A 23,892-nucleotide genomic window follows, 5' to 3' on the forward strand; every position below is an offset into this window, starting at 1 on the left:
TATAAAAATGTTTATTGAGGTATATAAGTGTCTGTCTCCCTATCTAGTTTTATAAAATTCTTGAGGAAGGGTCTGTCTTTTAGTATAGTTTATCTCTATTGTGCGAACATGTATGTAAAGTGTGTGCGTGTGTGTGTGTGTTTGTAAATTCTCAATAAATATTTGCTGCATTAGATTATATAGTATCTCCTATTTATCACACTCTGAAATACATTTTATTATTGATTTAATTTTTATCAGAATAATGAAATAATATATTGCCTTTCTTTCACAGTCTTAATTATTTAATGTTAAGTATATATACATATGTCTTGATTTGACTGTTTTTGTTTTATTTATCCATAATGATTTTACTGTCAGCAAAACTTGCTTTCTAATGGTAACTAGAGGGCAGATTATGATGATTTTTACAGCTTATGTTTGAATAGAGTATACTTAATTATGAGGAATTATAATCTTAAATAAAATAGTCATAAATATAGATTTTGAAGTTCTTACCTTTAAAAATGGTTATACATTTTAAACATGCAGATTATTTTTTAAGTTTCTTCAAATTATTTGTACTAGGAAGCAACTCTGCTATGTAAAAGTCTTATAAAGTTTGGAAGTTTCTTCATCTTTGGAAATCTTTGTTTTTGTTTTGAGAGAGAGCATGTGAGTGGTGGGGAGAGGGAGGGAGAGAATCTTTTTTAAAATTTTATTTATTTATTTGAGAAAGGGAGCATGCCCATGAGCAGGGGGAGGGGCAAAGGAAGAGGGAGAAGCAGAGTGCCCCCCTGATCAGAGAGCCTGCCGTGGTCATTGGTCCCAGGACCCTGGGATCATGACCTGAGCCAAAGGCAGACTCTTAACTGACTGAGCGCACCGAGAGAGAGAATCTTAAGCAGGCTCCAGGCTCAGCCTGAAGCCTGATATGGGGCTCGATCTCATGACCCTGAGAACATGACCTGAGCTGAAATCAAGAGTCGGATGCTTAACCACCTGAGCCACTCAGGCACCCCCATCTTTGGAAATCTTTTTTTTTTTTAAAGATTTTATTTATTTGACAGAGAGAGACAGAGCAAGAGAGGGAACACAAGCAGGGAGAGTGGGAGGGGGAGAAGCAGGCTTCCCGCAGAGCAGGGAGCCCGATGCGGGGCTTGATTCCAGGACTCTGGGATCGTGACCTGAGCCGAAGGTAGACGCTTAACGACTGAGCCACCCAGGCGCCCCCATCTTTGGAAATCTTAACTATACTTCCTTGAAAGTTCAGCTTACATGTCACAGAATTCTATAAAACTTAACTCCTGATAGATTTGGTAACTTGTGTATCTCTCTATTTGCATGTTCAGTGTGTATTTTGTTTTGTATTGTAAGTTTTAGTTGCTTCTTATACTTAGAGTTGGATCTTAATTATTGCTTTTTTTTTTTTCCTTGGCTCCACTATTACTATCCTAATTCTCCTATCAATTGTTGCTTGGAAGAGCTTGGCTTCTCTGTCTCTCTCTAAACTCTTCTCCACCCTGTGGCCGCAGTGATCTTTCTTAAAGGAAGATTATGGTACATGGAAATATTATATTGCTTTAAATTCTTCAGTGGCACTTTCTTACCCTCAGGAAAAGAATAAACTGCTCAATGGGGCGTTATGATGTTACTCGTTTACTTCTCAGTCTTTCTCTCATCCCTTCTCAATTGATATTCTCTCCAGCCATATTAAATTACTTTAGGGGCACCTGGGTGACTCAGTCGTTAAGCGTCTGCCTTCGGCTCAGGTCATGATCCCAGGGTCCTGGGATCGAGTCCCGCATCAGGCTCCCTGCTCGGTGGGGAGTCTGCTTCTCCCTCTCCTTCTGCCTCTGCTTGTGTGCTCTCTCGCTCCTTCTCTGTCAAATAAATAAATAAAATCTTTAAAAAATAAAAAATAAAAAATAAATTACTTTAAGTTTCCTGAAAATATGTTATGAGCTGTCTGGATTCTGGGCCATATTTTCTTTCCCCAAAGTACTCTTACACTGAGTGCCTGTCTCCCTCCTCCTCCGAGTATGTCCATCATAACTGCTCATCCTTCAGATCAGATTTCAGTTTAAACAGCCCTTTCTTCAGGAAGCATTTCTTGATCGTCCACCTCTCAGGCTGGGTTGAATATACCTATAGCACTTTTTACTATTCCTTTCATGGCATTTACCTACCAAATTGAAATAGCCCGTTTCTTCTCTCTTATGCTCCATGAGGGCAAGTTGTTTTTTCATTGTTGTAAGTCAGCACCGGACTCTGCCAGGCAAAAAGTTTGTGTATTTTGGATTTGAATCAAAATAAATTCATGTTTTTTCAACCTTGGAGAATTTCTTTCTCTGTTCCCAAATAGGGAATTTTTATTTAGTTCTATTCCCATTCAGTTAGTCCACAAATATGAATAAATAAATACATACCCACAACTTTTTTACTGAAATATTACACATTTGTTTTTAACAAAATATTTTCAACAAATATTTATTAAATAGACCCTCTCACCAGAGTGGTGATACAATACTGTTTTAACAATCTTACATTATAGTAGGAGAGAGAGAGAGATAACAAACAAATTAATAAATAAACTACACAAATATCAAATAGTTATTTGTAGTATGCAGAGAGTTAACATAGGATATAGTGATTGGGTTGCTACTTTAGATTGAGTGATAAGGGAAGTTTTCTGGAGAGGGGGGCATTTAAACTGACCTGAATGTCACAGGAATGTCAGAGGAAGAGCATTCTGTAAGGAACAGCTAGTATCAAAACCCTCTAGAGAAAATAATGTTGGCCAATATGGCTGAAGTGTAGGGAGTAAGAGGAGAGTGGTTTGAGGTAAAGTTGGAGAGATAGGCCTGGGAAAATGAGCCAGAATTAGGAGTATGGGTTTTATTTTTAGTGCAGTGAGAAACCATAGGGAAGTGACATTATTTGATTTGTATTTTTAAAAATTACTTATGGCTGATATGTAGGTAATGAATTATAAGGGGGCAAGAGTACAAAAAGGCAGAGTAGCTAGAAAGTTATTAGAGTCGATGAAATGGGAGGCCATGGTGGCTTGGTCTGAGGTACTCATCTAGAGCCTGGAGAGATATAGATAAAGTTAGAAAATGCTTTGGGCTTAGAGCTAATAAGATCTGCTTATGGATATGAATGTTTAGATCAGGGTTGAGTAAAAGAAAGGAATCAAGGATAATTCCTAGAGTTTTTACGTGAGCAACCTAGTGAATGAAGGTGTCCTTATTAAAGAGGAAGGATTAGAGGAAGAATAATGTTTGTTTCTTTTTGAAGAGCACTGCAGATCAAAAGGTCTGTTTTGTTTATGAGTAAGTTTGAGATCTCTCATTAGACATTTTTATAGAGATCTCACATAGGCAGGGAGGTACAAATACGGAATTCTTGGGAGAACTCAGCTGAGTACAAAGGATTGGAAATAGTACACATGTAGATTTAAAGTCATGGAGTGGCATTTATTTGGCAAGAATCACAATTCCCACCCCTTCCATTTTCCTGGAAAACATCCTTCTTTTCTGCAGGACCCAGTTTAGCTTCAGGGTTCCTTTCAGTATAGTGTTTCAAGCAGCCACAACCAATCAACAGTTTCAAGATAAAACCTATATATCATCCTTATTAAGTCTTACCAGTCTATTTATAAAACTTCTTCTCACTAGTTTACATAAATATATAGTCTCAAATTCATATAATTTGATTCTTTCTCATTATTGTTAAATTTTAACATTTTTATGTGTTCTTTTCCATTGTTCTGATAAGAAAAGTAATACATTTGATTGTAAAAAAACCTCAAACATTACTGAAATGTACAACTTATCTTGGAAATGTTCTCATAATCTCACCTCTTGAAGATAAACCAGGAAACTTTAACATATCTAAAAATCATTGAATAATGGGGCACCTGGATGGCTCAGTCGGTTAAGCGTCTGCCTTCGGCTCGGCTCATGAGCCCAGGGTCCTGGGATCGAGCCCCGCATCAGGCTCCTTGCAGGGAGCCCGCTTCTCCCTCTCCCTCTGCCTGCTGCTCTTCCAGCTTGTGTTCCCTCTCTGTCTCTGTCAAATAAATAAATCTTTTTTAAAAATCATTCAATAAATGTTTTAGTGCATACTCTGTGCTAGACAGTAAACAACATAGGCAAATACCCAGCCCCTGCGGAGCTTATATTCAAATAGGGGTTACAGTCAATAAAGCAGATGAACATACAGATAGATGACGTAATGTCTTAGGGTGGTGAATGCTATGAAGCAGGGTAAGGGGGTGCTATTTTAGAAGGGCTTGCAAAGTCCTCTGCATAAGGTGACAGAGCCCTTAATAGTGAAGGAGAGGGGCAGGGGACTGTTCAAAAGAAGATTATTCCTGGTAGAGGGAACGTCAGGTAAACACATCAGATGGGAAGCTGCCTGACATGTGTAAGGAGCAGGGAGAAGGACAGAAGTGCAATATACAGGGCAGAGTGTAGAGTATCTAGAGTTCGGGAGAAGGTTGGGGTGGAAGATAAACTCTGGGTGTCATCTGCTTATGTATGGTACTTAAAGCCATGAGATTGGATGAGTTTTCCCGGAGAGGGAGACCTGGTGGAGAGGAGAAGAGGTCTGACGACTGAACCCTGAAAGGCAGGGCACAGGGCGTAGCTCCAGCTGAGGAGGGTGGCCTGTGGGATGGGAGGAGAGATGCAAACGCACACTGTCTTAGGAGCTGCGTGAAGAAAGCATTTCAGACAGGAAGGAGTGATCCACCCTGTTAAATGCTGCTATGACTGATAGTTGGTAACTGAGCCAAGACACTCAGAAGGGTAATGAGGAGGAAAGCCTGTTTGGAGGAGCTTCAGGAGAGAATGGGAAGGAAAGAAATGGGAGTAGCAACCATAGTCAACTCTGCTTGAAGGCCTTTTGCTGTAAAGGGGAGCAGTGTGATCGCCTGCCAGTGCCGAGGGCCCCTTTGAAGTCTGCAGTCATTAATTTAAAGTGAAAACCACCAGCACCGCTGTGTGTTTTTCTCTAGTCTTGCTTAGCTACTTGATAAAAGGTAGGAAATAGACAGATTGAGCCATTTGGGGTGTTGTCAGAGGAGTACTGACAGAGTGAGAAAGGAGCACAGCAGGGATTATCGCGGTGGGAAATGAAGATTTAAAGGTGGTAATAGAGGCCGAAAAAGAGGAGAAAAGTGAGAAGGTTAGTAGGTCGGAGCTCTGGCAGGAGGGTGAGTGCAGCAAGTAGGGGAGACGCAGGCTGTGAGAGGCTTGAACTTGGCATCTGCAGGTCTCAAGTGTGGCTGTAGGGGTGGATCCAAGATAAACTTGTCAGATAGAGGCCCGTGTGCTGGATGGACTGCCCACATGGGTGTTGAAACTAAGAGTCATGAAAAAGGTAGAGGTGGAAAGAGAAGCCCATGGCTATGCTCTTTAGTGACTGAGGGGAGCTATCCAGAGTCATAGCACTGGGAGTCAAGATGGGTAGAGGGTGGAATAATCTGATGGCCGGGAACTTAAAGGAACTTTTTTTGTGGGGGGGAGGGAGTAGGTGGAGCAAAGATCTGGAAATAGTAGTGAGGACGTTTACCTCATCACAAACTCCACTAGTACATGGAGTGTGGGAGAGAAAAGAGTGCTGTAGGGACAACAGTGTCCTCAGGCAATAGCCAGTTTTCAGGTAGAGCATGAGTAAGACTTTCATGCAATGATAATAAATAAAACAAGGTACAGGGCAACACATAGAATGATTCATTATTATAAAGAGTCTATATCTAAAATACATATTTCTCTTCACATGTATCGGGAAAATATCAGATTGCATATATATACATATATGTTATTTAGGTCTGTCTGGGTGGTGCCATTGTATTTTATATTTATTTTGGGTGGGGTGATGCATTTTTAAAATTGTGCTTCTTTCCTAACGTCTCTAAGGCAAATCAACATTTCTGACTTTACCTCATAAACATAATTTTTTTAATAGAGGGCGATAAAAAAAGTAATAGCTCCAGAGGACAAAAATAAAGACATTCCAGTTGTCTATTTTTATGTTAAGAGAGCAAACTTAATTTACTAAATGTTCATATGATAATGAAATATTTGTAAGCAGATCACTCGAGATGTTTTTCAAATTGTGTAAGAGTTTGCCTGGTTAGCCAAAACTGATTTTAGGAAATACATGGAAACTCTTACCAACTCAATAAAATAGAGTATAAAGAAGTAATTTTCCTTACCCTTAATTTTATATGTATTTGCAGTTCACCAAGAGCAAAAGAAATAATAGGACTGTATATGTTTTCTGGACCTACATGTTCCACGATTTGGAACATGCCATGAAAATAGACGTCTCTCCCTTGTAGGCTGCCCAGTGTTCCATTTTCACTTTCACAGTGAAAGTGATTTCTTAGAAAAAGTTTTTCTCTCAACATTTTCTAACACAGGCAAAGGATGCTTTAAATTGCTCAGTAAAACTGAGTTGTGCTGTGATGAATTTTGTTTCCAAATGAAAAGCAGGAGATCCAGTACAACAGTGAGAGTGTCATTTTTTTATCTTCTGAAAATACACTTTTAAGAGATTTCAGAGTCATTTTGCTCCTTTTTTCCTTAGTAGTTGAGTTGGAATGGAAAGTGGATTCATAACTTAGCATACAGAAATCTGAACAGTTAGTTGTAGCTTTGAATCACATTGTGATTTATTTAAAAGGGATGCCCTTTATATAGATCTGTAGCTTGATTTTTGATTCACTGAAATAAAAGAGGTACCTATGCATGATGGGAAAAAATACATAAACAGGATGCAGAAATAAGCTTTGTTTCTGGTGTGGTATTTTTGAAGCTGTGCTGCAATTTTTTTTAAAATCGGTTTTCTACAACTCACCAGTTACCACCTTGTGGTGCTTTGTACCGTTTTACCATAATCATTTGTAAATACAAAGAAAAACTTTTAAACAAAAGAAATTGTCTTTTTGTTAGGTGTAAAAGTTTTTCAAGAAATATATTTATTTCTTATCATTTTGAAGAACAAAATAGCCCAACTTGCAGAGACAAACTAAAGTACAGACTTTAGAAATGAGAGTAATGGTCATAAATAGAGATATGAAATGGAAAGAATATGCACTAATGAAAACAAAACTATATACTTGAAATTCTAAAGCATAGGTGATCATCATTGTTAATGAATACAGGATTTGAACCAGATACTGATTTTGATAAACCTTGTTGATTCTTTGGTTAAATAATTATTTGTGATAATAGATAATTATTAACTAGATAAATAATTATTAATTAAAAAGTAGCATTTTTTTAAACATGTAAGAAGCTGCCATATCTTCAAATAGTCATATATGTAATAAATAACGGGGTTTTTTTTTCAAATATGGTTTTGCCTAATAATTTCCTTTGTGACTCATCTTTCAAGTGGTTATAATTTATGAACTATACTTCTGGGGTAAGGCAAGCAGTTTCTTAAGATTTTACCTTGTTTGTATGTGTCTATATTGTAAAACTGAATAAATGGGAACATCATCGTATAATAACTATTTTTAAATATATATAAAACCATCATAGTGAGAGCATTTATAAATACTGATTAGTCTAACAGCCTTTCTCAACGAGCATTCTGGGAGAGAATCCCTAAGGCATTCATTTGTTTTTAAGTATTAACATCTCACCTATGCATCTAGAAAAGTACTGGTTATGTTACTGTCCTTGGGGAAATTCAGAAATAGTCACTCAAATTATTTTGTGTGTTTGGTAGTTCAGAGCATGAATCCTAGTTAAGAAAGGGTGGCAGACAGTTTTAGAAGTATTGGAAAGGGGGCTTCTGGGTGGCTCAGTACGTTAAGCATCTACCTTTGGCTCAGGTCATGATCCCGCCGTCAGGCTCCCTGCTCAACGGAGAGTCTGCTTCTCCCTCTCCCTCTGCCCTCCCCCTCACCCCCAGCCCCGCTCATGCGCACTCTCTCTCTCTCTCAAATAAATAAAATCTTAAAAAAATATATTGAAAGAGCAGAGCAAGCATGGTAATGTATTAGTGATCATTAGCTTATTGGACAAGAGAGTGTTTGAGACTACTTTAGACAAGAGAGTGTTTGAGACTTAAAAATTTGAAAGAAGAGGTTATTTTATGTAAAATCTACTAATTTATTTCTGTAAAACTCATGAAAATAATGGAAAAACTGACAAGCATAATTTAGTACAGTTACAGATACAAAATTGATGTACAAAATTAATACCCTTTATATGTAAGCAAAATCCAGCCTGTAGATAAAATGTACAAAACTTGTGTGAGGAAAAGTTTTTAAATGCTTCTAAAAAACACAAATGGACTTGAACAGAGCCTCTTCTGTTTTTGAAGAATCAACATCATAAACATGTCAATTCTTAGATTTATTTAAAAAATTAAAACTATTCTAATAAAAATACCAACAGATTTTTTTTTTTTCTGGAAGGTGGTAGTAAAAGTTGATTTTAAAGCTTATAAAGAGGAAAAACAAGCAGGAGGAATGCCCGAGAAAACCCTGGAAAATAAAATACAAAATGTAAAGAAAGCCTTTATAGTTAAAATAGTGAGGTGCCTGAAGAATCAAATCTATGGAGCAGATTAGAAAGTCCAGAAATAGGGGCGCCTGGGTGGCTCAGTCATTAAGCGTCTACCTTCGGCTCAGGGCATGGTCCCAGGGTCCTGGGATTGAGCCCCACATCAGGCTCCCTGCTCCGCGGGAAGCCTGCTTCTCCCTCTCCCACTCCCCCTGCTTGTGTTCCCTCTCTTGCTGTGTCTCTCTCTGTCAAATAAATAAATAAAATCCTTAAAAAAAAAAAAAGTCCAGAAATAGATTAAAGATTTTCTTTAAATTAAAGATGAGCAGGGAGCCTGGTGCGGGGCTTGATCCCAGGACCCTGAGATCATGACCTGAGTTGAAGGCAGACACTGAACGGACTGAAACACCCAGGCACCCCCAGAAATAGATTTATGTGCAAGTACAAATTTAGTAAGGATAAAGGTAGCATTTCAAATCAGTGGGGGAAAGATGAGCTTTCTAATAACTGGACAGCTATTTGGAGAAAGATAAATTTGGAACTGAAGCTAATACTATGTATACCTGGATGAATTCCAAATTGATGAGAGCTCTCAAAGTAAAATATGAGACCATGCTAATACTAGGAGAAAGCATGTCTGAATTATTTTGTAATATGAGAATATTAGGGGAATAACTATGGCTCAAAACCTAGAATCAATAAGAAAAAAGATTGATGAATTAAGGTACATGAAAAAACTTTGGCATAGAAAAGAAAACATCAAAAGGGAAGTCAAGCTCTTTTCCTCAGCAGGACCACAGCAGGAGCAGCTATGGTGCTAGTCTCTTTGAGCTGTCCAACACCATTCTTGTCGCCGCAGCGACACCTGCACTCGCCGCCACCATAACTGAGCAGATACTTGGTCGTATCCTCAAGGGCCACAACAGCTGGGTAACCCAGATCACCACCACTCCCCAGTTCCCGGACATGATACTGTCTTTCTCTTGAGAGAAGACCATCATCATGTGGAAGCTGCCCAGGGATGAGACTGATGATGGCATCCCTCAGTGTGCCCTTTAGGGTCATTCCCACTTTGTTGGTGATGTGGTCATCTCCTCAGATGGCCAGTTCACCCTCTCAGTCTCCTGGGATGGAGCCCTTCATCTCGGGGATCTCACAACAGGTACCACGGTACCACCACACGCAGATTTGTAGGCCATACCAAGGATGTGCTGAGTATGGCCTTTTCTGACAACTGACAAGTTGTCAGTAGCTCCTGAGATAAAAACATCAAGCTATGAATAATACTTGGAGTGTATGCAAATACACTGTCCAAGATGAGAGCCATTCGGAGTGGGGGTCTTGTGTCTGCTTTCCACCCGGTAGCAGCAATCCCATCATTGTCTCCTGTGGCTGGAACAAGCTGGTCAAGGTATGGAAGCTGGCAAACTGCAAGCTGAAGACCAGTCACATCGGCCACACGGGCTACCTGAACACTGTGACTGTCTCTCCAGATGGATCCCTCTGTGCTTCTGGAGACAAGGATGGCCAAGCCGTGCTGTGGGACCTCAATGAAGGCAAGCACCTTTATCTGCTAGATGGTGGGAACATCATCAATGCCCTGCACTTCAGTCCTAACTGATACTGTCTCTGTGCTGCCCCGGGCACCAGCATCAAGATCTGGGACTTGGGAGGCAGGATCATTATAGAGGAACTGAAGTAGGACGTTATCGGTACCAGCAGCAAGGCAGAGCCCTGCCAGTATACCTCTCTGGCCTGGTCTGCTGATGGCCAGACTCTGTTTGCCAGCTACATAGAAAACCTGGTGGGAAGGTGGCAGGTGACCATGGGCACCCCCTAGAAATGTATGGCAGAGTTTTAGAAATAAAACATTGGTTTTCTGACTTTAAAAAACAAGCAAAATTAAAAGGGAAGTCACAGACATAATAAACTGATAAATATTTGTCACTTAGAACATGAAAGGCTAACCTCCCTAACATAGAGCTCCCAAAAAGAAAAAAAGACTAACAGCCTGATAAACAAATGGGCAAAAGTGTAAGTTCATTTAGTTTACAGGAGAAGAAATACAAGTTACATTTAAACATATAAAAGTAGTTCAGTCTCACTCATAAAAAAAGAAATGCAAATTAAAACTACATTGAGACACCGCCTCTCATCTATCAGGTGGATAAATATCCAAAAGTTTGCATAATTTTTTTGTCATGGCTACAGGTAAAATAGGCAGAACATTGCTGACAGAAATGAGAATGGTACTATCTCTGCAGAAAGAATGTTGACAGTATCTAGCATAATTAATTGTGTATTTATCTTTGATTAAGGAGTCCTACTTCTAGAAATATTTGTATCCTAAAGATGAACTGGCAGAAATATAAAAGAATACATTTATTCTTTGTGGCTTTATTTGCTATAGCCCCAAATTGGAAAGAACACAAATGTCCATCAGAAAGGGAATTCTGTGCAGCCCTAAAAAAAAGAATTCAGTTGGGGGAAGAGAGGTGACATCAGCAAGATGGCAGACTAGGAAGCCCTAGATTTCTTTCCTTCATGGAGTATAGAAATTTAACACAACAAACTTACAAAATAGATCTGTAGAAATCCTGAAACCAGTTCAAAGGTTCCTGCACCCCAGGCTAGCGGGAAGCCAACCATGTGGAGGCTTGATAGGAAATGTGTGACACTTTTTACTCTCTCATTAGAGCCACTCCCACCCCCACCCCTGCCCAGGGTGGAATGTTTGGGAGGAAAACCCCAACTCCCACATTATCCCTAGAGAGGGAAAGGAGTTGAACATACCTCCAACTGACTTTTGGGGGCTGCTGCCTGAGAGATAGTGTCTTTTTTGCTTGTATCCAAGTACTGACAGAAACAGAATGCCAGGTTGGGCATCCCTGAGAAGAATGGCCTGCATTAGAGTCTCCAGTACCACAGACTGACACTAGATGGAACCCCAGGACTGGATTTACTATAGCCTAGCTGGCTGCAATATTACAGACACAAACTCCTGAGTAGAAGCTCAGGAGCTCCTGAGTAGAAGCCGGCAACCCTCTTCAAACAGGGCAGATTACCTACAAAAAAGCACATAGAGGACACATACCCAGAAAAGACTTTTGAGGTCCCCAGAATCTCTAGCCAGGCCTAGTAGAGAAAGTCATCCTTGTATGAAACTAGACCACAAAGTTTGGAGAGTTGGTTGATTTCTTCAGATGCCAAATCCCAACAACAAAAAATAAGACATATGAAGAAACAGCCAACTGTGATACATTTAAACTAATAAATTAGATCTGTAGAAATCAAATCCTAAAAAAAGGAGATATGAATTGCCAGATAAAGAATTCAAAATTACCATCATAAGGATACTTAATTAAAAAAGAAAGCATAGATAGACAAACAAAATTAGGAATATGATGCATGAACAAAATGAGAATATGAACAAAGAGATAGAAACTAGGAAGAATGGCCAAACAGAAATTCTGGAACTGAAGAATAACAGTACTAAATTGAAAATTTATGGGCAGGACTCAGTGAATTTGACCAGATAGAAGATAGAGTCAGTGAACCTGAACACAGACTTATAAAAATTACTGAAGCAGAGAAGGCAAAAATGAAAAATGAAGAGAGCCCAAGGTTATTTATGGACAAGAACAACAACATACAAATATGGGAGTCTCAGAAAGTGAAGAAAGAAAGGAGCAGAGAACCTGTTGAAGAAATAATGGCCAAAACTTACTCAAATTTGAGAAAAGAAATGGACATACAAATTCAAGAAACTTAAAGAAGTAGGATAAATCTAAAGAGGCGTACACTGAGACACATCATAAACTGTAAAATGTCACATGTAAAGTGAGAATCTTGAAAGCAGCACGATTAACTTGTCACATGCTATGAAGACCACAAAGAAAATGTCTATAGAATATACACAAAGGGAAATGGGAAGTGAATCAAAACATGTCACTATAGAAAAATCAATGAAACACAAAGCAAGAGAGGAAAAGAGGAACAAAAAGCTATTAGACAGAAAACAATGAATAGGAATAGTAAGTCCTTTCATACCAGTAATTACTTTAAATGTAAACAGATTAAACATACCTATTAAAAGACATCGACTGGCTGAGTGGATTAAAAAAAAAAAAAAAGCATGGGGTGGCTGGGTGACTCAGTTGGTCAAATGTCTGGCTCTTGATTTTGGCTCAGGTCATGATCTCAGAGTTGTGAGATTGAAACCCACGTCCAACTCTGTGCTGGGTGTGGAGCCTGCTTACGACTCTCTCTCTTCCTCTGCCCCTTGCCCCTAAAAAAACAAACAAAACATGATCCAGTTTTGTTCTGCCTATAAGAGATGGACTTTAGATCCAGATATAAACAGACTAAAAGTGAAAAGGTGAAAAAAGATATTCTATACAAACAGGAATCTAAAGAGATCGAAGTGGCCATACTTATATCAGACAAAATAGATATATTAAACAAAAGAGACTTTAAGACAAAAACTGCCACAAGAGACAAAGAAGGACATTGTACCTTGTTTTCACTTATGGATAGAACAACCAAGTAGAGGATCCATAAGAAAAGAGTAGTCTTCAACAATACTGTAGACCAACTGGGCTTAACAGAAATATGTATACCACTCCACCCAATAACAGCAGAATACACATTCTTCTCAAGCAAACATAGAACAATATCCCAGATAGACTACATGTTAGGTAACAACAGAATTTGTAGCAAATTTTAGAAGATTTAAATTATATATCTTCTATGATCAAAATGGAATGAAACTGGAAATAACTAGCAGAAGGAAAACATGAAAATCCAAAATTATGTGGAAATTAAATAACCTATTCTTTAACAACCAGTGGGTCAAAGAAGAAATTATAAAGGAATTTAGGAAATATCTAGAGACAAATGAAAACAAAAACACAACATACCAAAACTTACAGGGTACAGTGAAAGCAGTACTAAGAGGGAAGTTCATAGTGACAAATACCTAGACTTTAAAAAAATCTCAGCATGTTCACATGACTTTATTTTATCTCATTTTAGTTTTGTGAAGAAAAAAAAAATCAAATCAATGACCTAACTTTATACATTAAGGAACTACAAAAAGGAAACTAAAAAACTAAAAAGTTAGCAGAAAGAAGAAATAATAAAGATTGGAGCAGAGATAAATGACAGAGAGAATAGAAAAACAATAGAAAACAACAAAACCTAGAGTTGGTTTTCTTGAAAAGATTAACAAAACTGACAAACCCTTAGCTAGATAAACGAAGAAAACAGAAGATTCAAATATCTAAAGTTAACAGTGAAAGAGGAGACATTACAACTGATGTCGCAGAAATAAGAAATAAAAGGAACTACAATGAACAATTATATGCCAACAAATTAGAAAACTTAGAAGAGATGGATGTATTTCTAGAAACATCCAACCTACCAAGACTGAATCATGAAGAAATAAAAAAATCTGAACAAACCTATAACAAGTGAGGAGTCAGTAATTAAAGAATTGAAGCACTAATCAAATACTTTTCAACAACACAAAAGCACAGAACCAGATGAATTTACTGGTGAGTTCTACCAAGCATTTAGAGAAGAATTAACATCAATTCTTTTTCAAACTCTTCCAAAGAATTAAGGAGGAGAAGAGACTTCCAATCATTCTGTGAGGCAAGAATGACCCAGGTATACTGAAACCAGACAAAAACATGACAGGAAAAGAAAACTATAGACCAAGGGACATCTAGGTGGCTCAGTCAGTTAAGCAGCTGCCTTCGGCTCAAGCCATGATCCCAGCATCCTGGGATCAAGTCCCGCAGTGGGCTTCTTGCTCAGTGGGGAGCCTGCTTCTCTCTCTCTGCCTGTTGCTCCCCCTGCTTGTGCTCTCTCTCTCTCTGACAAGTAAATAAATAAAATCTTAAAAAAAAAACACACACACACACTATAGACCAATATTCCTCATGAATATTGACATAAAAGTCCTAAACAAAATATGAGGCAAAATGAATTCAACAGCACATTAAAAGGATCTTGCATCATGACTAGGTGGAATTTACACTTAGAATGCAAGGATGGGGGCGCCTGGGTGGCTCAGTCCGTTAAGCGTCTGCCTTCTGCTCAGGTCATGATCCCAGGGTCCTGGGATCGAGCCCCGCATCGGGCTCCCTGCTCTGCGGGAAGCCTTCTTCTCCCTCTCCCACTCCCCCTACTTGTGTTCCCTCTCTCGCTATGTCTCTCTCTGTCAAATAAATAAATAAAATCTTTAAAAAAAAAAAAAAAAATGCAAGGATGGTTCGACATATGAAAATCAATTGATGTTATATACCAAATAGAAAGTGAAGGAAAAAAGACATGATCATCTCAATCAGCTCAGAAAAATCATGTGACAAAATTCAACAGCCATGAAATGGTAAAACACTTAACAAATTAAGAAAAGAAGGAACTACCTCAACATAATAAAAGCCATGTATGAAAAACCCAGAGTTAACATCATACTCAGTGGGGAAAGACTCAAAACTTCTCCTCTAAGATCAAGAACAACGCAGGCATGCCCAATTCCACCACTACTGTTCACCATAGTACTGAAAATTCTAGCCAGAGCAATCAGACAAGAAAAAGAAAGGCATACAAAGAGGAATTAAAATTTCCTGTTCACACATGACATGTTCTTAAATGTAGAAAACCCTAAAGATGCCATTAAAAAGCTATTAGGACTAATAAAAGAATTTAGCAAAGTTGCAGAATACAAAATCTACACTCAAAACTCAGTTGTGTTTCTATATACTAACAATGACCAATCTAAAAATGAAATTTAAAAAATAATCCCATTTACTATAGCATCAAAAAGGATAAAATACTTAGGAATAAACTTCACCAAGGAAGTGAAAGACTTGTACACTGAAAATTATAAAACATTGCTAAAGGAAATCAAAGAAGATATGAATAAAGGGATGGATCAGAACTTAATATTGTTTAAATGTGTATACTATCCAAAGTGATCTGCAGGTTCAGTGCAATCTCTATCAAAATCCCAATGACATTTTTTGGTTAAAAAAATATCCTAAGATTTGTATGGAATCTCAAAGGATGATGAATAGCCAATACAATCTTGAGAAAGAAGGAGGCCTCACTTCCTGATTTCAAAACATACTACAAAGCAACAGTAATTAAGATGGTGTGGTCCTGGCATAAAGATAGGCATATAGACCAACGGAACAAATGGCCCAGGAATAAACCCTTGCATATATAGCCAAATGATTTTTGACAAGAGTGCCAAGACTATATACAGTGGGGAAAGTACAGTCTCTCTTCAACAAATGGTTTTAGGAAAACTGGATACCCACATGCAAAAGAATAAAGTTGGACCCTTACCTTATAACTGCATGCAAAAATTAACTCAAAATGGATTAAAGACCTAAATATATGATCTAAAACTCTTAAACTTCTAGATGAAAACATAGGGGGCAAGCTTCAGGACATTGGATTTAGCAGTGATTTCTTGGCTATGACCCCAAAGGATAGGCAACAAAATAAAAAATAGATAAATGGGATTTTACCGAACTTAAAAGGTATTGGTGCGTCATACGAAACAATCAGCAGAGTAAAAAGGCAGCCTCTGGAATGGGAGCAAATAATAAATTGTAAGTTATATATCTGATATGGGGTTAATATGCAGAATGTATAAGGAAAATCTACAACTCAAGCAACAATAACAACAAATAATCTGATTAAAAAACAGGCAAAAGATTTGAACAGACATTTCTCCCAAGAATATATACAACTGGCCAATAAACATATGAAGAGATGTTCAAACAGCACTAATCATTAGGGAAATGCAAATTCCTACAATGAGATATGACTCCATTAGGATGGCCATTATCAAAAGAATAGATAATATGTGTTCATGAGGATATGGAGAATTTGGAACTTTTGTGCAGTGTTGGTAGGCATGGCATGGTACAGCCATTATGGAAAATATGGATGTTCTTAAGAAAGTTAAAAATAGACTTGTGTGCACACTCTCTCACTCTGACAAATAAATAAAAATCTTTTAAAAAATACAATAAAAAGTAATGTAAATTTTTAAAGGTGGAAACCATATTAAGTTTTTTCAACTTTGACTCACTTTTTTTCACTTGTTTGCACAAGAAAAAAAATTAGTCCCTCTTGGTTCTTCAGTTTTAATATTCATTGTTGTGTGTAATTAATTTCAAACTCTTCCACTAGCTATAGCCTGCTCTTAAGTTACTCTGTTCTCTTGCTTAATTAATCCTTGAAAAACATAATTTCTACCCATATCTCAGCAACTAAGCATTTTCATATAGTCAGCATCCAATGTAATGTAGCAATTAGAAACCTACCTTCAGATACTCACTAAAAAGTCTGTTCTCACAGTGGTATTTTAAAAGTTTGATTTGGGTAAACAATTTAATAAGGGTCCTTTTGCCTTTGCTTTGTATTTCCCATGTTTGGTTTACTTCTCACATAACATGTGACTTTCTTTCTTTTTTTATTTATTTTTTTATTTTTATTTTTTTTATTCATTTGAGAGAGAAAGAATGAGACAGAGAGAGCATGAGAGGGGGGAGGGTCAGAGGGAGAAGCAGACTCCCAGCCGAGCGGGGAGTCCGATGTAGGACTCGATCCTAGGACTCCAGGATCATGACCTGAGCCGAAGGCAGTCGCTTAACCAACTAAGCCACCCAGGCACCCAACATGTGACTTTCTTTGGAAGTTATCATTGAGGATGGGCCCACAATGGTAACTAGGTGTCAGGGATTTGCTTCTATTCAGGTCTTGACAATACCAGTCAGCTCTCAGATGATGGAAAACATTTATATCGCTACTGAGCTTTTAAATTGTTTTTTGTGGTTCAGGCTTCCTATACACTTTGAAGATCAGCTTTTCCTAAAAGTCAGACCTCTCCTGTAGGCAAAGGTGCTTTGTGAGCACTAGCAAAGCCATGTTGATTACTTCATTGGAAGAAATATTGCAGTGTGGTTAAGAGCATTTGCTAGGGAGCCAAAGTGCCTGGGTTCAAATCCCGGTTTCACCATTTAGCTGTGTGACCTTGGGCAAGTCACTTAGCCTCTCTATGCCTCAGTTTTGCAACTTTAGAGTGGGGCTAACAGTAATGCCTACCTCATAATTTGTTATGTATGGATTAAATGGGTTAAGATATATAAAGTCTAGCACAAATTGGCAAAAAATTGGGAAGCATTGTGTAAGCGTTAATTGCTTGCCTACCTTCCTTCCAAAAAGGAATGCTTTTGGCAGGCAGGCACCATTCACTTAAATGATTTCTCACATGCCCCCCCCCCCCCCCCATTAACTGACCCTCATTCATTCATTATCAAGTGGGGAGAAAGAGGGAGAGAGAAAGGAGGGAAAGAATAAAAGAAATACAGTCAGTTGGTGACTGCCTCCACCATTTCGGAGGGCAGAGGAGCTGCTGCATGTTAACAGTGCCCCTTTGCTACTTGTCTCTGCTCTCCTTCCTGGATCCTGGATTTCTTCACAGGAACACACTCAGCCATCTAGAGGCAAAGCTCTGTTACTATATGGTGAGGAAATATTATGGTTTAAATACCACATAGATTGAATCAGTTACACGTATACCATTTTTTAACTTTCACCAGACAGACACAGTTTAGCCCAGATTCCTAATAACCTTGTTCAACCTAGAGATTAATCAGTACTTTGGTTCCATTCCTTTTGGATTTTTCTTGCTGACCTCAAGGCCTTTTTGTTCTGAGTTAAAACCTGTGATCGCTGAAGCTATCTGAATGATAATTGATTTGATTTTGATAGTCATGACAAATATTTCTTGCCATCTTATCTGGTTTTTCTAAACAAGATCCCGTGTCTTCACTTCTATACTGTTTTCAAAATGCAGATCTCCTTAAAGAACTTTATCTCCTGCTTTTGTCTATCTTACTTCTAGCTACTGCTTTCAAATGGGTTACAGAACTAGTGGGGAGGTTCTTCCAGGTCTCGTTATCTTTTCAATACAAATGTTACGATATTTAATACAAATGTGAATTTGTTCCTGCCCCGTCTTCTCAAAACTATATATTTTATGGAGCTTTTTGCCCTCTTCCTTCATTGATTCCATTGTCTCTTCCCAATTCCCTACCTCTTGACAGGATATCAGTGTGAATTTGCACTCGTTTTTCTTCTTTATCTACACCTTTGTTCTTTATGGCTACATAATAGATCATTTAATAATTTTTTCCTATATTGCTGGTGTGATTTTAGTTTCTTATTCATGAGAATGAAGAAAAGAGCTTTCATTAAGATAATAAATTTCAAATGAAGAATTGGGAGTGATGATTGCTCCTGCCTGAGTTTTTCTTTCTCACCTGTACTTGAATAGAGGATAAGATACTTTTGATTCTATTTATTAGAAATTCTTTTGGGAGAGGCACCTGAGTGGCTCAGTAGGTTAAGCATCTGCCTTCGGCTCAGGTCATGATCCCAGGGTCCTGGAATTGAGCCCCGTATCTGGCTCCTTGCTTGGTGGGGAGCCTGCTTCTCCGTCTCTGCCTGCTGCTCCCCCTGCTTGTGCGCGCTCTCTCTCTCTCTCTCGCTATCTCCCTCTCTGTCAAATAAATAAATCTTCAAAAAAAATTCTTTTGGGGAGTGACTAAATTGAGGGGACCTTTATTGTTTTGCTATTTAGCTATTACTTTGAAGGGTTGAAAGTCACCCTTTCAAACACCCTTTCAAACACACCAGAGTGTTTGAAATTTTAAAATAGATTATACATTCAGCAGACATATGCCAAGTGCTTATTGTATTCCAAGTACTGTGCTAGGCACTGGGAATAAAAAGAATATGACATGACCTCTGACTCTAGAGGACTTAATCATGATGAGACACTGTAGTGTGATGCAGAGAGTCTTAGCTTTGGAATCAGCACATCCAACTCTGCCTCTTACTAGTATATAACAAAGAGCAAGTTGTCTTAATCTCTCTGAGATGGTTTTCTCTTTTGTAAAATGAGGGAGTTGGCCTAAATATCTCTTAAAATTTTGCCTACATCTGACTTTCTGTCATTGCAGAATGGAATGTTTTAAGGTTACTTAAGGCTGGTGTGAGGATCAAATAAGAAAAAAAATTATGAAAGCACTTTAAAAACTATTAAGTGTTGTCTAAACAAAGACATTACTAATTACTTACTAATTTGACATTATTTACTAATGCTTTTGGTCCAAAGACCAGATGTATTAGGTGTTATAAATAAGTTCCAGACGTTTAAGGAAAAGGGTGACCTTTTCATGATTTTGGCTCTGAGTTCTAGGGTTATTTAAGGGTATGTAGTTATCACCATTATTGACTAAAGTAGGTACTCTGTAAATGTGCATTGATTTAAACCATAGGTTTTGAAACTCAGTGTAATTATAAGGTAAACCACAATTCCTGTGGTTTGGAGTTATCTCTTCCATATTAGCCCCACACAGGGCTTGATCTCACGACCCTGAGATTATGACCTGAGCTGAAATCAAGAGTCGGAGGCTTAACCGACTGAGCCATCCAGGTGCCCCTGCATTATGATTCTTGAAATTCTGGGTTAATAGGTAATTGTTCATCACTATGAAATAATTGTATTTATGCAAATATGACTGCATATTTACAGCTTGCCCTAGGACTGCTGTGTTTAAACGTAGAGTATATGTCAACTTTGGGTCAGTTTTCTTTGGCTTTTTGTCCACTGTACTTTCAAGTATATGACATATACCAGACCTTCAAATTTTATGGGTTCTTTAAAAAGTATACCTATCTTTTTCTAGGTTCGTAGATTGTAAGAACCCCTGATAATAGGCAGAAGGACTGAGCCCATAAGCCAATTCAAAAAGTTGAATCAGTAATTATGTTTTAATTATTATTATAGATGTTTATTCTCAGATCTAAGTAATAGTTTCAGCTCGCTGAAATTTTTTATTGCTAAGCATTACGATTATCACTAGTCTGTTCTTCAGAAGTTTTCATAATGTATACCCTTATCTTTTGTTTGGCTTATTTATAATTACTGCTAGATAATTTAGTGTTGAAATGGTGAGACTTTCACTAAAAGCTGTTTCTCAAGTAAAATTCTGAATATATTTTCATTTGTAAAGTTTCTGGCAATAAAGAGTAGTAACTATTGCTTATTTAATCTGTTAGCATTTAAGCCTACATTAAGTTTATGTTTATGACTGTATGATTATAAATTTGATTTACCTTCAGCTTTTGAAGAATAAAACCATAACCCTGTTTTACTGGTAAATTCATATACCTAATGACTCATGCCTTTTATATATGCTAGGAAAATGGTGTTCATTGTTAAAGTTAGAATTGAGTTAGTCAACCAGAAGCGGGAACCTCTAATTGTTTCCAAATGCTTACTTTTTGGGTTTGGATGCAACTCTAAGTGTTAGCTCAGTCAGGAATTTGCTAAGCTTGTCTTTTTCCCCATATCCTTTCATTATGGGTAGATAGATCCATGCTAAAATCTCTTTTATGATTTCCCATTACGATAGTTAATCAGAAAAATATGGACACAAACTCCTAAGCTAAACACAATTTTAAAAGGCAAACATAAAGTTTCTGCAGGTTTCTTTTACATTTTATGATCTTTGAAATTGTTAGAGAAATTGACCTTGGTTCTAAATTGCTGTATCACCATGCGACTTAGCAAGCACCTTTCTCCTTCCACCACAGTTTCATAACCCTCTTACAGATATAGCTGAAATCCTTACATAATTTCAGAGTTACTGTTAGACAAAATTAGTGTGACACATCAGTGTGCTTTGGTGAAATGCTTGCTGCTGTTGAATGTAAGCATTTTATTAAAATTCCACTAAAGCAGGCAACCATTTTGAATTTTATAATCTAGCAAAATCAGTAAATACCTCATTGACCCTTACCAAAAAAATACACTGTTCTAATTATTTCCTTATATCAATTATGATACCTTTTATTTAAGTTATTTTAAAATTAATTTTATTAAAATGTTTATTTGCATTATGGTTCTTTTTTGTTTTTGAGAGAGAGCACACATGCACATGCTTGCACAAAGGGGAGGGGCAAAGGGAGAGAATCTTAAGCAGACTCCCTGCACTTGCTGAGCGCGAAGCCCCAGCTAGACTTGATCTCACCACCCTGAGATCATGACCTGAGCTGAAATCAAGAGTCGGAGGCTTAACCAACTGAGCCAATCACGATTATGCATTATAGTTCTTGAATTGAGTGTTAAAATGAGTGATCTCTAAATTCCCTGTTACTTTTAATAGTTTGTTATCTGTGATCATGGAAATTCTTCACCAATTCTACAGTCTTCAAACTAAGGGCCACATGTGAAAATAAATTTTATGGGATAAAGGGAAAATACTGGGTGTTTTTTTTTTCTTTCTTTCTTTTTTTCTTTCTTTTTTTTTTTTAACAAATGTGGCAAGGAGTAGCTGGTTTTGGGAGGCAACATACATGGACTATAGACACAAAAATTTGAACGAAGGTTTGGATAAATTTGTAGATGATTCTGGGTGGCTTATTAAGAGACTGTATTAGGGGAATGCCCTTCAGGTTTGAAGGCTGATCTCTTCAAGGATTATTATAGCTTGGACTCAGTCATCTCTTCATTGTGTTTTAACTCACACACAAATTAGAAAAATTAGACTATGCCTAGGGTATTCTAAAACATTAAGTATTTTAAAGTTGTTTGCAAAAAGCTGTCTCACACCTGTTGCTTAATAGTATCATTGTTCAAGGGCGCCTGGGTGGCTCAGTCGGTTAAGCGACTGCCTTCGGCTCGGGTCATGATCTCAGGGTCCTGGGATCGAGCCCTGCATCGGGCTCCCTGCTCTGCGGGAGGCCTGCTTCTCCCTCTCCCACTCCCCCTGCTTGTGTTCCTCTCTCTCCGTGAAATAAATAAATAAAATCTTTAAAAAAAAAAAAATAGTATCATTGTTCATATTGTATGCCTTCTGTTACAGTAGAGTCAGGTTCTTTTCCAGTTTTCCACTTTATTTTAAAGGTAGATTTAAAAGTAAGTTATCAACATAATAATAAAGGAAACCGTCACCAGAAGTTCATGGGAAATGAAAATGGGTACAGGCGTCATCTCTAGTTGTTTTGCATTCATATGTGCCTTCTTCCAAATGGTAGGCCCTGAACAAGTGCTTGTTGCCTGATTTCTAGTCACCTTTCTATAGGCTTTTTCAAAAGTTGTGAATCCCTTCAAAGTAGCTATTTTATATTATTTATCTTTTTTTTTTTAAAGATTTTTTATTTATTTATTTATTTATTTATTTGAGAGAGAGAGAATGAGAGACAGAGAGCATGAGAGGAAGGAGGGGCAGAGGGAGAAGCAGACTCTCCACCGAGCAGGGAGCCCGATGCGGGACTCGATCCCGGGACCCCAGGATCATGACCTGAGCCGAAGGCAGTTGCTTAACCAACTGAGCCACCCAGGTGCCCTGTTATTTATCTTTTTATTTTCAGCGCCTATTACATGCTTTGCAAATAGTAGGCATATAATAAATGTTTGTTGACTTGAACTTTCCAAAATTGAAGTTAGAGTCCAAAGACTTGGTCTTATTATTCTAGCGCTCCTACTCACTAGCTGTGTCCTTAGGCAAGTTACTTTGGTGTTCTAGACCTTCATTTCCAACTTTAGAGTTAGATTCCATCTGGTTCTAGAAAATCTGATGCCAAGCAGAGTATACAGTAGTGCTTAATAATTGCTTATTCATAGCAGTTGCTTAATAAAATTCATTTGTGGGATTACCTAATTAGTGATGGAGTAAATCAGTTTGCCAAGTATATCTCATCTCATTTGGTGACGCTTTTTTTTTTTTTTGGATGTATACAAATAACATTTTCTTTCATTTCCAAATAATTCTTGCACTAGTATTCTTTGTAGTTTGACCATTTTTTTCTTATTGAATGAAAAGGGAAGATGGAAGAAATTGCCTATTTAATCCACGTCCTCATTTTACAGATGAGAAAACTGATGCTCTGGAAGGCTATACAATTTGTCCAAAGTTATTTAATGGCAGAATTAGAAACCAGGTATCATGGTTTCTAGTTGAGTGCATTTTCCACCTCAGATATCTTTAGGCATTATTAGAGTTCCTTAGGATAAAGATTGAAGAAGAAATGATGAAAAGAGCTAAATTTTTCTATGTGCCTCCTAGAGGAGGCATAAAAAAAAACCTCTTTTTTTTTTTTAAAGATTTTATTTATTTATTTGACAGAGAAAGACACAGCGAGAGAGGGAACACAAGCAGGGGGAGTGGGAGAGGGAGAAGCAGACTCCCCGCCGAGCAGGGAGCCCGATGCGGGACTCGATCCAGGGACTCCAGGATCATGACCTGAGCCGAAGGCAGTCGCTTAACCAACTGAGCCACCCAGGCGC

At 37.8% G+C, this 23,892-nt stretch overlaps 2 protein-coding genes and 1 pseudogene across 4 annotated transcripts in view; all 3 read left to right on the plus strand.

Annotated features, from left to right (window-relative positions):
* VCAM1 (vascular cell adhesion molecule 1) overlaps positions 1–23,892 on the plus strand; it is a 226,790-nt gene that overhangs the window by 141,355 nt on the left and 61,543 nt on the right. The gene's annotated exons all lie outside the window — the stretch shown is intronic.
* The window catches only part of SLC30A7 (solute carrier family 30 member 7), an 86,360-nt gene that overhangs the window by 36,702 nt on the left and 25,766 nt on the right, over positions 1–23,892 (plus strand). The window lies entirely within an intron of this gene.
* Positions 9,246–12,522, plus strand: LOC145721024 (small ribosomal subunit protein RACK1 pseudogene; annotated as a pseudogene).

The sequence above is a fragment of the Leptonychotes weddellii genome, chromosome 4 (assembly GCF_054177405.1).
Source record: "Leptonychotes weddellii isolate Sample4059 chromosome 4, ASM5417740v2, whole genome shotgun sequence".
Classification (NCBI taxonomy): domain Eukaryota; kingdom Metazoa; phylum Chordata; class Mammalia; order Carnivora; family Phocidae; genus Leptonychotes; species Leptonychotes weddellii.